This window comes from Eumetopias jubatus, unplaced genomic scaffold (genome assembly GCF_037043125.1).
Source record: "Eumetopias jubatus isolate StellerSeaLion01/CBP00866 unplaced genomic scaffold, mEumJub1_p1.0 scaffold_10, whole genome shotgun sequence".
NCBI lineage: Eukaryota > Metazoa > Chordata > Mammalia > Carnivora > Otariidae > Eumetopias > Eumetopias jubatus.
The window spans coordinates 60108487-60125046 of record NW_028274816.1 but is presented as its reverse complement, the minus strand read 5'-3'; the positions used below and the strand labels follow the sequence as shown (position 1 = coordinate 60125046).

The window sequence follows — 16560 nt, the reverse complement described above, 5'->3', positions numbered from 1 at the left end:
CATTTTGTAGCTGGGGCCCAGGGGGGTCCCAAACAGACCAGGTTTGGCCACTGGCCCCTGACAAGATCCAAAGGCAGAGAAACAAGCGGAGGTGAGACAAGAAAGGGATTTACTTCGGTGACACCAAAGGGGGTGACACCAAAGGGGATGTGACCAAAGGGGACGTGCGGGTGGGCAAAGCTCTGATTTCCAAACATCTGTTTTTAGCACCCTGTGAGGTGCATTCCTTGCCTCTGAAACCCAAGATCCCTACCCGTTTCTCCTTACTCCAGAATGACATATACATCTCATTCTGCCTGACTGTATTTAAAATTTCCGTGTCTACGTGGTATTCCCCATGGGTATGCTATTACATTTGGTTTTCCCATGTTAATCTCTCTCGTGTCAATTTGAGTCTCTTTTTTTCCTTCCAATTTGATTCTCAGTCCAGCTAGAAGAACTCTTGAAGGGGACACAAATTCTTGCTCCCCCACAGTAGATTTCTGTCCTGCCAACAGATGGGTCACTCAGATAAAATTTATCTCCTGTAATAACCCTTGTTTTAGAAAGAGCCCCCAATTTAGATTCCTCTCTGTAGTTAAGGTAGGAGCAAAAGTTTCTCTTGAGCCCACAGGGTCTCAATTGCCTTCAGGTCCAAATAATCCACATGCCAAAGTGGCACATTCTGGGGGGGCCTGTCCCAACCCTTTTCAAGGCACTGAACTTAATGAGAAAAACAGAAATTAAGGCACCAAACCATACAATCTTTGCTCTCATATATCTGCTTTTGGATTTCAGCAAAATGTTAGCATCTACCATTGAGACACAGGAAGAACAGCAAACCAAACCTCTGACCTGCTCTAATCTGCTCACCAAGGGGAGAGCCCAGAGTGGGGCCACATATGGAAAAGCTTCAGAAAAGAGGATTCTGGATGGAGCTGGGAGGCAGAGGGCTCTAGGCTTCTGATCTCCCTGCCTATGGGATATTCCCAGTTCTGTCTTCCTAAATTTGCCTAGCATAAGCTTTCTATGATTGTATTCTACTTAAGCCAGTTCCCTGTCCATTTTATAATATAAAATAATAAGCAATTTAACATAAACACTTAAGAGTTTTTTTTTTTTAATTTTTGTTTAATCAAATGGTGGAGCTTCTACTGGTCTTTCAACTCCTTCGGTCTTCTGATGGCAGACTTTACTGTGACGGCAGAATTCACTGCGACGGCTGAAGTGGTGTTGTAGGTCCAGGTGCCACCAGTGTCAGTTTTCATGCAGAAGCCACAATGCCAGATCCCCACAGCCCGTCTTTTCATCTTGGTTTTGCCACAGAAGGAGCAAGTGTGCTTGGTGTGCTGGCTTATCTTATAATCTTCACCATTTTCCTGAGGGAGGCACCACAACAGATCCCGTATTTACCCATGATTCCGACCTTCTTGGTGCATTTAGCCATGTTGCCGCAAGCCCAGAAAGAACATTCCTAGAGGGCACCTGGGTAGCTCAGTCGGTTAAGCATCTGCCTTTGGCTAGGGTCATGATCCCAGCATCCTGGGATCAAGACCCACGTCAGGCTCCCTGCTCAGCAGAGTCTGCTTCTCCCTCTCCCTCTGCACCTCCCCTCTACTCACACTCTCTCTCGCACACTCTCTCTCAAATAAATAAAATCTTAAAAAAAAAAAAAGACATTCCTAGAGCTGAAAGTTGAAAAAAGTTTCTTCAGCTTAAAAGGATTTATGTATATTTCAAAGATATGGAGAAGGAAATTACAAGATTGCTAAACTGAATATTCTAAGAAAAAGGAAGCGAAGGAAATCTTTTCCCTTATTTTGAGCTGAGAGTATTACACTTCCTGTGTTGTATATGTATTTGTTCTTAGCACAACCAGGTCTAGGGCCCTGATCACCTAGGGCTGGTGGGCATCTAGACTCCCACAGGCACAGGATTTGGGTAGCTAGGGGTGGCCTTGAGCTCACTGGGCTCCTGCACAAAGGTTTGAGCAGGGAGGAAGGGGTAGCACTGGACAAGGCTCAGCACGCACACAGCAGCGGGGAGACAGCACAGGCTTGGTGGAAGGACTGCTTTGTGCTGCAGACACTGACTCAGGTTGGGGCTGTGCTCTGCCTTATTCCTGGGTGCCTGCAAGCAGATGGCATCATGAGGGATGGTCCACAAGCCCAGGCAGATGGAGGGCCAAGGTTGCTGCAGGAGACTCGGGGCCAGGTTTCCTGTGGGCACTTATGAGGGTTTGGGTGGAATCTTAGGAGCACAGGCTCTGTAGTCCCACTTCACAAAAGGTGTGTGTGTGTGTGTGTGTGTGTGTGTGTGTTGTGGGGGAACACTGTGTCATTGCTGAGTGCACAGAAGTCACATGGTGATAGCAGTGGGTGAGGGGGACTCAGTGCCAGAATTCTGTCCTCCAGAAACTCCCCAGTCTGCAGGCCCAGACGACTCCAGGGGAGACGTGGAGTCACAGGATGAAAGAAGATTTGAAGGCCTGGAGCAGGTAGCGGATTTTCCCTCCAGCCTAGGCGCCCGCAACCAGGTCAGATTCAGGGTAATGCACTCGTGTCCTGCCCTAACCAGGCTCATTGGCTGCACACATTGGGTCTAAATGTCAGAGCCTTAGAGCGACAGCACTTCTTTCCTCTGGGAATCTCCCAGGGGGTGGCATCGGGAATTATCACAGCTGAGCGTACAGGTGTCTTCACCACAGCCTTGTTTGAAATGAGCAAAGGACCACAACAGGGGACAGTTTAATCATCCGTGGTGGGAACAAAAGGAAGCCTTTGATGGTGGTGCCATAAACACATATTTGATTGTAAATTATGACTGATGTTTAGTAATAAAGATTATAACTGCACTAATGGACCAGATTTTGTTCACTGTTGCTTCGGTTCCATGTCTGTCTGTGTTCTCTGGGAGTTGTGCCACCATAGGTCTTTCATCTCCATCCTTTAGGTACTTGTATTTCCTCACATCTTGAAATAGGTAATAAAAAACTCGTTGAGGAAATACGTGATTCTAGGTCTGGGACAGAGAAAAGAGTCTGGAGCATCTTGTACTGGTATAAATATGGAAATTTCCCCCAAAAAATACTGGAACCAAAGCCACATGAAACAGAAACTTAAAGGGCTCCTGATGGCCAAAGCTGGAATAATTTGAGCAACAAAATAAATAGTATCATACTGGATTATAATACCTAGTGTAAGTTACTATATACCAGTTTATACTGACACGAATAAATAATTGAACAAATAAATGAAGAGACAAATCTTCCTGGCAGAAAAATGCTAGAGGACACGCACACACTCACACACACGTGTGTGTGTATGCCTGGGTCCAGGGAATAGATATTAACTTAATTCCCCCCAGCTGTTTTTTTTTTTAAGACTTTATTTATTTGACAGAGAGCAAGAGAGCACAAGTAGGCATAGAGGCAGGCAGAGGGAGGAGAAGCAAGCTCCCTGATGAGCCAGGAGCCCCATGGGGAACTCGATCCCGGGACCCTGGGATCATAACCTGTCAAACAAGCAAAATTTAAATACATTATGGAGACCCATGTCCCATTAACCACCACTCACCCAGATCTGGGTTCCCTTTTTCTCCCTCCGAAGGATTTCTGTCTACCCATCTGTTCGTGTCTTTCTCTTTCCTGATTCACTCTACTGTTTCTCCTTTCCTGTGATTCCCGTCTCCAGTCTTGCTTTCTCCCCTTTTCTCTCTTCCTTTCCCTGCGCCTACACTTTCCGGGGGCACTCCTGAGACCTATTTCACCTTCCCTTACTCCTTCTGCCCAGGCTTTCCGACTGCTCCGAGCTCCATCAAAGCCGGCCTCGCTCTCCGCCCCACCCCCACCTGTGTCCTGCGCTCTCCCAGGTCCGCTCCCTGCGCCCCGACTCACTGGCACCCCCTCTGGCTGAGCTCTCGCACGGCTGAGTCTCTCTGCGCTGTCAGCCCTACCGCCTCAGTCCCAGCATCTTCGGCCCACAGCCCTTTTCTCCCCGCTGTCTGCGTCAAGTACCTCGCCCTCGTGGCCCCACCTCTGCTCACCGAGGGCCCCGACTGTCCTGTCCCCCTTCTTCTGGAGCGCCTCCCTTTCCTCCACATTTCGCTCTTCTCTTTTCTCCGCTTGCGACTTTCCGCTCTTACGGCCTCACTGCAGGTCCCTCCCGCGTCCTCTATCTTGCCGCCTCTTCACGGACCCTCTCACGGATCTCTCCTCCGCCATTCCCCTTCTCCTGCCCCCCCTCTCCCCCTCGTCTGCCGCCGTCCCGGCCTCCCTTCCGCGGTCCCGGCTTCCCCAAGGCCCCCCATCCTCGCGGGGAGGGGGAGGGGACCTGCTCCGTGACTCCCCGCGATCTTCCGTCCCGAAGCCCGCGCGGACGAGGGTGCCGTCCCTGGGCATCGGTCCTCTCACGCTACGCGGGGCTGCACGGCGCGGGGGCACCTCAGGAGGGCGGCGGGGTCTGCGCAATCCCAGGGCCAGGGCCAGACTCCGCGCCTCGACGGGCCGAGCCGGGCCAGGCTGCGGCGCGAGGCGCACACGCCCATCTCCCTGGACTCCCACGGCGCGGGCGGGAGGGGCGCCCAGGGACGGCGCGAAGCGAGGAGACAACGCGGCAGGCGGCGTCTGAAGGCCCGAGGCCCGGGGGACCACAGGCAGGGGCCGACTCCGAAAAATGTGAACCTAAACGCACCGGGACCCCCGGAGCCGCAGCGCCGCCCGCAGGGTTCCGTGTGTATCTCCGCGACGCCCTACTTACCGCGGTGGGAGGCGGGGGTGAGGGGACTCTAATGTGCGCGGAGACCCCGGACCCCAGGCTTGTAGGCCTGGGGACTGAGACGCTCACGTACAGAACAGAAAGGACCGAAAACAGTCGCACCCGTCGTAACCTTCCAAAGGGACCTAGCCGCTTGGGGCCCCGGAGGGCTGTAAAAAACTGCGCGTGCGCGCTGGCGGGAGGGCGGGGCTATGGCGTGGCCTGAGTAGAGCGCTTCCGGCAAAGGGAGGGGTAAGATAAGTTTGGGGGCAGTACGAGAACTCAATGAACGCGGGGTGGAGCGCGCCTGACGGAGCGATCCCGGCAATAGGCAGGTTGTGAAAAGTGGCCTGGCCAGGACGCTCCCCGTCTGAGGTGAGGGCGGGGTTCGAGCGGGGCCTGGGTGCAGCGCTTCCGGGAATGACCCGGACACACGCACTGGCCAGAGCGCGGCCGCAGTTCCGGGAGACGGGATGGGGCGGGGCGCTTCCGGTAATGGGAGGGGAACGGATAAGATCCGTCGAGAAGGGCGGGCGGGGCCGGGCGGAAGCTGGGCTGGGAGTTTCGGGGCCTGGGCGCGCCCCACCAGCTATGCCCCTGGCTGGACCTTCAGGGGAGAGGCCAGGACTGCCGGACGGGGTCTGGGTGGGGCCTGCTCTCCGACAGCCCGCCCCCAGGACGTGTCTTTCTTTGGAATTTCCAACCCCTTGAATTTCTGTTGTGTCCCGTGGGACCGGAGTACTGCCTGCCTATTTTAAGTTGTCTCCAACAGTCTGAGGTGGAGCTATAGTCGTCTGGACCACTTGTGTTGAAAGCTAACATGTTTACATTTTCTCAAGGTGAGACGGTTTTCGTTAAAAACGGTTTTGTCCTAGACGGAGAGACGCTGCTCCTTGGAGAGGCCAGCCAGACTCGGTGGTCTGGGACCCCCGTCCTCGGTGGGGAGTAGATGTGGGGCCGCGGCTGGAACCAGAATTTAAGCAGTTTAACTAAGTAAGGAGTGCACCTGTCTGTACAAGGGATGCAAATTGGAATGTGAAATGTGAAAACCTACCAATGCGAAATATGCCATTTTAACCAACATTTTCCAGCCACAATGCTATGAAACTAGAAATCAGTCATAAGGAAAATTCTGGAAAGAGCACAAATACATGGAGGTAAAATAACATGCTACAATCAATGAGTCAAACAAGAAATCAAAGAGATAAAACTTACATGGAAACAAATGAAAACAAAACAATAGTCCAAAATATTTGGGATGCAGCAAAAGCAGTTCTAATAGAAAAGCAATACAGGACTACCTCAAGAAGCAAGAAAATCTCAAATAAACAACTTACACTTGAGGGAGCTAGAAAAAGCAGAATAGACAAAACCCAAAACCAGCAGAAGTAAATGATAAAGATTAGAAATAAATGAAATAAAAACTAAGAAAACAATAGAACAAAGAAACCAGGAGCTGGTTCTTTGAAAAGATCAACAAAATCAATAAACCTTTAGCTGGACTCATCAAAAAGAAAAAAAAAAAAGAAACAGTGTACTCTGATAAACAAAATCAGACATGAAAGAGGAGAAATAACTGACACCACAGAAATACAAACAATTGTAAGAGGTTATGAGAAACTATATGCCAACAAATTAGACAACCTAGAAGATATGGATAGGTTCCCAGAAACATATAAATTACCAAAACTGAAGCAGGAAGAAATAGAAAATTTGAGCGACCAATTACCAGCAATGAAACTGAATTAGTAATCAAAACACTCCCAATAAACAAAAGTTCAGGACCATATGGCTTCACAGGCAATACTCTGATACCAAAACCAGATAAATACACCACACACACACACACACACACAAAAATACAAGCCAATATCCTTGATGAACATAGATGCAAAAATCCTCAACAAAATACTAGCAAACCAAATCCAACAATACATTTAAAAAATCATTCACCACGATCAAGCAGAATTTACTCCTGGGATGCAAGCATGGTTCAATATTCACAAATCAATGTGATACAGCACATCAGTAAGAGAAGGTATAAAAAACATGATTATTTCAATAGATGGAGAAAAAGCATTTGACAAAGTCCAACATCCAATCGTAAAATCCCTCAACAAAGTAGGTTTAAGGGGAACATACATCAACATAATAAAAAGCCTTATATGGAAAACCTATAGCTAACTCAATAGGGAAAAACAGAGCTTTTCCCTTAAGGTGAGGAAAACGACAAGGATGTCCACTCTCACCACCCTTACTCACCACAGTACTGGAAGTCCTACCCACAGCAATCAGACAACAACAAAAATAAAAGTCATCCCATTACTAAGGAAGAACTAAAACTTGCACTATTTGCAGATAACTTGATACTATACATAGAAAAACTGTAAAGACTCCACCAAAACACTACTAGAACTTATAAATTCAATAAAGTCGAAGGATATAAAACCAATGTGCAGAAATATGTTACATTTCTATATTCCAATAATGAAGCAGCAGAAAGAGAAATTAAGAAAACAATCCCATTTACAATTGCACCAAAAATAATAAAATACCTAGGCATAAACAAAAGAGATGAAAGACTTCTACTCTGAAAACTATAAAACAGTGATGAAAGAAACCAAGGACAACACAAAGAAATGGAAAGACATTCTGTGCTCATGCACTGGAAGAACAAATATTAAAATGTCTATACTACCCAAAGCAATCTACATATTTAATGCAATGCCTATCAAAATATCAACAGCATTTTTCACAGAACTAGAACAAACAATCCTAAAATTTGTATGGAACCACAAAAGACCTTGAATAGCCAAAACAATCTTGAAAAACAAGGAGGGGAGGGGAAGGGAAGTAAAAAATTAAAATAATTAAAAAGAAAAACAAAACTGGATGTTATCACAATACCAGACAGTTATATTACAAAACTGTAGGAATCAAAACCGTATGGTACTGGCACAAAAATAGACACACAGATCAATAGAACAGAATAGAAAACCCAAAAATAAACCCACAATTTTATGGTCAATTAATCTTTGACAAAGGAGGCAAGAATATGCAATGGGAAAAAGACAGTCTCTTCAGCAAATGGTGTTAGGAAAACCAGACAGCTATACATAAAGGAATGAAATTGGACCACTTACTTACACCATACACAAAGACTCACAATGGATCCATGATCTGTGAGACCTGAAACCGTAAAAATCCTAGAAGAGAGGCAGTGATTTCTCTGACATTGGCCATAGCAACATTTTTCTAGATATGGCTTCTTAGGCAAGGGAAATAAAAACAAAAATAAACTATTGGGACTATATCAAAATAAAAAGCTTCTGCACAGTGAAGGAAACAATCAACAAAACTAAAAGACAACCTATGGAATGGGAGAAGATATTTGCAAATGTCTTATCTGATAAAGGGTTAGTATCCAAAATATATAAAGAACTGATACCACTCAACACCCAAAAAACAAATAATCCAATTAAAAAATGGGCAGAAGGCATGCATGAATAGACATTTCTCCAAAGACGACATCCAGATGGCCAGCAGATACCTGAAAAGATGCTCAACATCACTCAACATTAGGGAAATGCAAATCAAAATTAAAATGAGCTATCACCTCACACCTGTCAGAATGACTAAAATCAAAAACACAGGAAAAACAAGAGCTGGTGAGGATGTGGAGAGAAAAGAAATCCTCTTGCACTGTTGGTGGGAATGCAAACTGGTGCAGCCATTGTGAAAAACAGTATGGTGGTTTCTCAAAAAGTTAAAAATAGAACAACCCTATGATCCATTAATTGCACTGCTGGGTGCAGTGCACCCCAAAATACAAAAACAGTAATTTTCAAAAGGATACATGTACCCTGATGTTTACTGCAACATCATTTACAATGGCCAAATTATGGAAGCAGCCCATGTCCATCAACAGATGAATGGGTAAAAGAGTTGTGGTGTGTGTATACAATGGAATATTTTTCAGTCATAAAAAAGAATGAAATCTTGCCGTTTGTAACAACATGGTTAGAGCAAGAGAATACAATGCTACGTGAAATAAGCCAGTCAGAGAAAGACAAATGGCATATGATTGCACTCATATGTGGAACTTAAGAAGCAAAACAAACAAGCAAAGGGAAACAGATAAACTAGGAAATAGACTCTTAACTATTGAGACCAAACTGATGGTTACCGGAAGAGAGGTGGGGGGGGGGGAGGTGGGCTAAATAGGTGATGGAAATTAAGGAATGCACTTCCAGATGAGCACTTGGTGAGGTATGGAAGTGTTGAATCACTGTATTGTACACCTGAAGTTTATTACACTGTATATTAACTGGAGTTTAAATTTTAAAAACTTAATAAAACAGAGAAAAAAAAACACCTAGCACCAAACAATTTCAAGTTTCTGTCTTTACAGGGAGAGGGGAGAAAAAAGAAAGGAACATTGATGCTAATTTATAAGGCAAATAAGTTTTCTTTCAGCTCTTAAAAATCTGCCTGAAGACCACCAAAGAACATTGCCACATACTTAAAAATCAGTCTGGTTCTCCTTCTCACTCTCCACTCTATGCACTATAATTCAGTAAGGGCAGAAGGGTGGAAGTGTGCAAGGGTGAGAGGAAACTGGAGACAGATGGCCTCAGGGTGACAGGTAGCCCCTGAAACCTGATGGCCCGCAACAGTCGATCATTGCACACGTACACGACCTTAGTGCCTCACCCCAAACTCGCAGAAGAGGGCCCACTGAAAAGAAACCACTTTTCTTTCAGGGTTTATCCTCTGTTTGCTCCAGACTTAAGATTTCAAAGACAGGTGAAGGGGGGGGGGGGGGGGAGAAGACGTAAAAAGGAGGGTGGAGTAATTAAAAAGAAGAGATGATTTTTCCAAAGCTGTAGCCTCTGCCCTAAAAGTGATCAAATCCATACTAACTTGGGAGAAAGTGTTAAAAAGGGCTCCATCTAAGACCCCAAAGGAATACACCCTCGAGAGAAAGTACAGGAAGATAAAAATGTCAACTTGATTTTCAAGAAGGATCACTCCGCTGGTGTGACCCAGACGCCACCACCCAGCACCTGGACCCTGCTGTGCCCCCAGTGAAAGTGGGAAAGGAACTATATGGCAAGTTCCAAGTGCAGACTGTGAGGCCTCCGAGCACCCCGGACTCCAGAGGCCCTGTGTGGGGCCACCACGTGCCAGTTAAGGCCTGGGACTGGAAGGCTCTTCTGTGGCCGCCCCTGGTGGCACTGAGCTGCAGTTTTCCATCCCAGCATGCTCCCTCCCTCACAGGAGCCTGACTCCCCCTCAGGACGCCCCCTGCCCTTTTCCCAAAACATTCAGCTTTCAGCTAAGTTGCTCAGGAAACAGGCCAGCTTTCTTTCAATGCCAAACCTCAATCTTTAAGGCTCCCGGGGGTGTTGGGTGTGGGCAGGCATAGCATCCCCATGTCCTCCCTGGGGTCCAGCCAACACTGGCTATCATGATCACTGAAGTCCCCAATTCCCAGGGGCTTTGGTGGCTACTGGCAAGCTCTCCGGGATCCAAGTGGCTACATCTAGAAAGCATTCATGCAGCCACCACTGGGGTGGGTGGTGTGCCTACCTGGTTCCAAGGGAATATGAAAAGGGGACTGTGGATGGGCTCCCGAAGAGTCCCATTGTGAGAAAGGGAGAGTCCCAATATGTGGACCCATCCCAGGTACTGGAAAGTGGGAGCTAGGGGAGTTCCACCTGAAAGTGAGAAGTGCTGCTACCTGTGGGAGTTTTCCTCGGGTGAAAACGTAGACTAGGGGGCGCCTGGGTGGCTCAGTTAAGCGTCTGCCTTTGGCTCAGGTCATGATCCCAGGGTCCTGGGATCGAGCCCCGCATCGGGCTCTCTGCTCGGCGGGAAGCCTGCTTCTCCCTCTCTCTCCCCCAGCTTGTGTTCCCTCTCTCGCCGTGTCTCTCTCTGTCAAATAAATAAAATCATAAAAAAACACAAACCTTAGACTAGTAACATTAACAATAAACATGTCCAGGAACTTCGAAGATCTTTGAATGACACTAAAGGACCCTGCACTTTGATATGGCTGTTGTGTCTGTTCCTCTTATGTGCAAACACATCACCAAGGGGAACAATGCTGCTAAAAATTATAGAACTATGATCATTTCTAATGGGGAACCAACGTAAGTGGAGAATATTGAATTGCAGTGGACATGATAAATGTAGCCCATACATCATATTCCCATGCAGGATCCTCTGACTCTGAAGACAAAAGAATTTCATCAGTCACTGTAAGTTGGCAGGATGGCTTCAGGAATGTGACCATCGGAACAATCTTCTTATCACAGACAGGATTCAGAATCACTGGAAATTTCTCCCTTCTCTACCATTATCTCCTTTACTGGGCGCAGGGTGAGGTCCACAGATTTGATGCTCAAGCACCTGATTATAGCCAACTCTTTGGCCCTGCTTTCTAAAGGTGTCCCTGGACAGTGGCAGCTCTTGATTTGAAAGATTTCCTTGACGATGTCAGATGCAAACTTGTTTTCTGTCTTCACAGAGTGGGAAGGGGTGTGTCCGTCAGCAGCACCTGCCTCTTGAGTCTCTTCCAGGCCATCCCAGTCAGCCCCAGAAACTCCACATGGGCAGAACTGGAGTAAAAGCTCCCAGGCACATTGGCTCCTTTGTTTCGTTGTGCTGTATCCTGCCAATACTGGTAAATATCTCTTTTCCTGTGTGTGTGACTGGCAAATGGAACAATGCAAACATCACAATGAAAAAGGATTTGGGATACTGTTCTGGGGTAGGTAATAACAAAACCACACTATCACTACAGGCAACATTGTTATCATTCTCTGATATTTGCTGCTTGGGGGTCGGCTGTGAGCCCGTGGCTCCATGGTTTCCATCTTGCTTAAGCACAAGCAGTGGGTCAGGCACATTCATACCAACAATCTCTCCCCAAGATGCATCCCCGGGTCCACAGTCACCCAAAGAATCCTTGTCCTTGGGAGCACCCTTGTATCATTTTATACCGTCTTCCACCTTCCAAGTCTGCACTGTTCTTATTAATAATCCCAGTTGGTTGCTGGTGAACATCTCTGCCTTAAACAACAGATTTTTCCCAACTGTAGGCCCCTTTGTTCTCATGAGCCATGGCTCCAGTGTGTCCAGGCTCTGTTTTGTCTGGACAAACGACTAAACCTCCTGATGTCATCAGAAATGTAAAGTGGGGCACCTGGCCAGCTCATTCAATAGAGCATGCAACTCTTTTTTTTTTTTAAGATTATTTATTTATTTGAGAGAGAGAACGAGAGACAGAGAGCGCATGGGGGGTAGGGTCAGAGGGAGAAGCAGACTCCCTGCTGAGCAGGGAGCCTGATGCAGGACTCGATCCCGGGACTCCAGGATCATGACCTGAGCTGAAGGCAGTTGCTTAAACAACTGAGCCACCCAGGCGCCCGAGCATGCAACTCTTGATCATGGTCGTAAGTTCGAGCCCCACACTGGGGCTTGAGTTTAATGTAAAAAAAAAAAAAAAAAGAAAGAAATGAAACATATAAAGTTATGTTTATGCACAGCATCCATTGTTTATTCACTCCTCTTCACCGAGTTCTACAGTGATGACACAATCACCTCTTAAGTTGTGTGCAATAATAAACCATAAACACAACAACTGTAAATGGAGTTACTATGTAATTATTATTTAAATCCTTATGTAATTGTTAGTCATGTTTATAGTGGAGCAGTTCGAGTCTATGAAATAAAAAAGACATGGATCTCACACAACCTGGATATTATGGGGATGTCTTTGAGTGCAGAACTTCCAGTTTGACATAATATATTTATCCAGAAACTAAGCATGGAATATCTGGTAAAGTTCCATGGAAAAGGAACAGTATGTGAGATGGCCATTCAAGAAACTGAACAAACAAAATGTTCTCTGGGAAAAATGAAATAGAATGGGGTGAAGCGGAAATGGAAATCAGGTTCAGGTAGTAGGTGTATGTGGGGGCCAAGGTATGAAATTAGTACATTACAACCTTATAGAGATGGTGGTTGTTGGAAAGATAATTATATGGAGGGAGAGAAGCACAATATTTTTTTTTCTGTAGAAACATCCAGATTAAACTGCAGTGGGAAAAATGAAAGCACGAAGATGTATGGCTAACTGTTTAAACGACATCAGGTGAGTGAGAGACAAAAAGGCAAAATGTCTAGGGTAAAGTGGCATGGGTTTTGGCAACTGCAGAGGATAGACTTTTCTGTATCACGTGAAGATGACAATTCTCATGTTGGAAAGAAAGAAACCTGGGGGCACTCATGTCAGTTAGGAGGAAGTAAGTGGAGTTTTTGACTAAACCTGTAGCAGCTCAGGAACAGTCATTTAGAAGGAAAGTCAGGAATCCTGTTTGTTTATGTGCAGTTTGTGGCAGGAGGATTTCCACAAGGACAAAACAGTTGTTACTCAAGTACAGGAAAAATTACAATATAGCTAGCTCTGTATTTACCTAATGAAGCTGTAGTAAAATATTAAGGATTCAATAATTTGAAGAGAATTCGTTTGACATAATGAATCTTGTTATATCGAACCCTATGGCACAAAAATAGAGAAATACTATTTTTAAGATTAGAGCCACTCAAATATTTACCACACATTAGACCACAAATCAAGATGCAATACACACACACTCATATATGTCTGTGTGTCTGAATGTGTACGTATGGTGAGTTGTTAGTCAGATTTTGTTATTCATCAATAGTATTGGCAAACTGTACATTAATAAATGAGAATAATACCACTTACAATGATTATAATGACAACCTACATTAAACTCTATTATACAGTCCTGTTGGCAGTTTACTAGGTTGAAATGCCATGAGATTATATTTCATTATTTTACTTTAATCCTAATGTTTTAACTTGTGAAAAAAAAATTACTGGAGTCAAACAATGTTAGATTTTAACAAGAGCTATTACCAATTTATGTTCAATATAACAGTGGTAAGTTGGGATTAGATTTACCAACATGCAATAGCATGTTCTTCATTACCCATGGTCTATTTTCTTATTTTCTATCTTCTGTGTAAATTTTCAATAATTCTCTACTTTACCTTAATTTAGGAGGTTTTACACTCAATATCTTCATGTTTCACCTAGGAATTAGAGCACATCTTTTAAAAAACAAATTACAGTACTATTTAATGTCTTTACAATAACAAAAGGACGTGAGAACATTAATCTACTTACCTTCTCCTGAATTTTTAAAAAATTGGTGACAGGTATTTCAAAACAATTTTCAAGATATACATATAGGTCTTAAGTACAAAGCACAGTAAAATAGCACAAAGTGAACACATCTCTGTATGTATTTTGTAGTTCAAAAAAACCAGAAGATTTTCAACCCAAAAAACCTCCCAGTTACTATCCACCACAGTAAACAGTAATGTGACATTTAACAGCACAGATCACTTTTCAAAGTGCCTGTTTGGCACTTTATAGAAATGGACCCATACAGAATAGAATCTTCTGTATTTGGCTTCACATTCCAAATGATTTCATGAACTCATTCCTATTAACACACGTTGTAAGTCATTTACTAGCATTAGTTCCATTGTGTGGACTCTTAACATTTAATAGAATTCCATTGTATAAATATCTAACAATTACTTTAACCTTTCCACTCCTGATGCACATGTGGGTGGTTTTCAGTTTGGGGCTATTATGAATAGCTCTGCTACGTAAATTCTAGAATTTGTGCTTTGGTGACACATGCACAAATTTCTGTTGGAATAGTAAATTTCATGGTCATAGGCTTGCAACTGTTCAGCTTTCATTCATACTTCCAATACTTTTCAAAATGTTTTACCAATTTTCACAACCATCACCATTTGTATGAGATTCCATATTTATCCACATTCTTCAGGGTAGGCTGAAGGGAGAACAGTGTTAGTGAAGCAAACTCCCCAGGCATTTCCTTTCAGTGTATGGGTGAGAATATACTACATTTATCTCAACCCTCTGCTGTCAGTGTTTCCCTATGTGGATGAATTGTTTGTTGGAAAGTTACAGACATTAGTCTCAAAAGCCCTGTCTAGGACATTCCTTCTCTGCCAGTAGGTAAAGCTGATAAAATGTAACAAATTCAGAGTCCTTTTCCAATTACAGTTTACTGGAATTATATGGGCAATGTGCAATGCTCATTCTAGCAATAAAGAAAAATACACTGTTGTATCTTGCCCACAACCACCATCAAAAAAAAAAAAAAAGGCCCAGCCCTTTAATAGACTTCTGGAGTATCAGAGACAATGCAAAACTGTGCCAGATTCCACCATTTGGAGTCTCTGACAAAGGCGGGCAGTCTCCATCTGGAAAGCTCCCTTGGGGTTTGGACTCAGGTTTGTTTGTTTTTAAAGATTTTATTTATTTGAAAGAGAGAGAGCACGAGCAAGGGGGAGGGGCAGAGGGAGAGGGAGAAGCAGACTCCCTGCTGAATAGGAAGCCCGAGGCGATGCAGGGTTCAATCTCAGGACCCTGAGATCATGACCTGAGCTGAAGGCAGATGCTTAACCAACTGAGCTACCCAAGCGCCCCAGAACTCAGGTTTGACATAACCAACAGGTAAATTGCTTTCGAAAAGCAGCCATTAGCTTGCTACCAAACATTTGTCAAAAGTGAAGCATGATCCATTCGGGACTTGTGACTGTCTGGTGTAACATTCCCATGTTGATGAGGCAACTTGAACCCTACAGCCAACAACGCAGAGAGGTCCTAAAAGACTTGCTGGTCAAATGGAGAAGGTATATTTAAGGGTGAATCCTGACTGGCATCAGTAACATCTCAGCTCTACAGGAATAAGTCATATCTGCAGCCTGCAGCAGAGCCCCTGGCACCGTGAGGACCTCAGTGATCCCAGATTCCCCTCATTGTCTGACACTGGTCCACTGATGGTTCACCAAAGCTGAAACCTCATGGATTCACTGGGCTGGATGTTTAGCCTCTCTGTTGGACATGCAGAAACGAGAGCTGATGTGGTTGTTTTACTCAGTGGTCAGAATCCAGGATCTTGGGCTATCGCCCAAGCTGGAGTTATTGGACCTGCCACTTGAAAAACTACAGACTGAGATTAAGGGCACCAATCTTTGTGTAGGATGCAGAAACAAATCATTGGTGCTGACATAATCATCTGTGTTCACTCATTCAGAAGCCATGGTGGGCGAACACCTGTTCACTAAAGAAATGGACTATATTCAAGCTGTTGATCAAGCCTGTATTTTCGTTTTTAAACTTTCATTTTTTTTTTTTTTAAAGTAAACTCTGCAGTCAACGTGGGGCTCAAACTCACAACCCCGAGATCAGGACTCATGTGCTCTACCAGGCCAGCCAGGTGCACCAAAGCTGTTTTGTAACTGCCACCGCATGGTACCACTGTGGGTCTTCTGTAGGCTGACACATTTGGGAGGCCCTCATCTGTTTAAAAAACCCTCTAATCTCTATCCTAAAGCTTTCTTTCTTCTAACATTCCCTGTGAATTCTCTCTCCTATGACAACCCCAGACTCTACTGCATTCCTGGGACTGCATTGGTCATGTGAGGAAAAGAGATTAATCAGCTGTGTCTAAGAAATCGCAGGTGACATGTTACCTCACTTTTATCCTCAGGCAAACCCTCCAGGTTAGGACAACAGGAGATTAGGTTACAGGGGTGAAGGTAGAATGCAGAGGGATGATGTGGGTGACTGAGAATAGCTTTTGGGGTGGTATGCTCTCAAGATGAAATGGAGAAGCACCTGAATTAGGATACTGTATCACATGACCTGTAACTAGTATAGGAAGGCACATGCATGTACAATGCC

At 44.9% G+C, this 16560-nt stretch overlaps 2 pseudogenes; one reads left to right on the top strand and one right to left on the bottom strand.

The window, feature by feature from the left end:
• Positions 1 to 1130: 1130 nt before the first annotated feature.
• On the bottom strand, positions 1131 to 1426 carry LOC114202404 (large ribosomal subunit protein eL43 pseudogene; annotated as a pseudogene).
• Positions 1427 to 10918: 9492 nt separating this feature from the next.
• Positions 10919 to 15888, top strand: LOC114202395 (vomeronasal type-1 receptor 4-like; annotated as a pseudogene).
• The last annotated feature ends 672 nt before the right edge of the window (positions 15889 to 16560 follow it).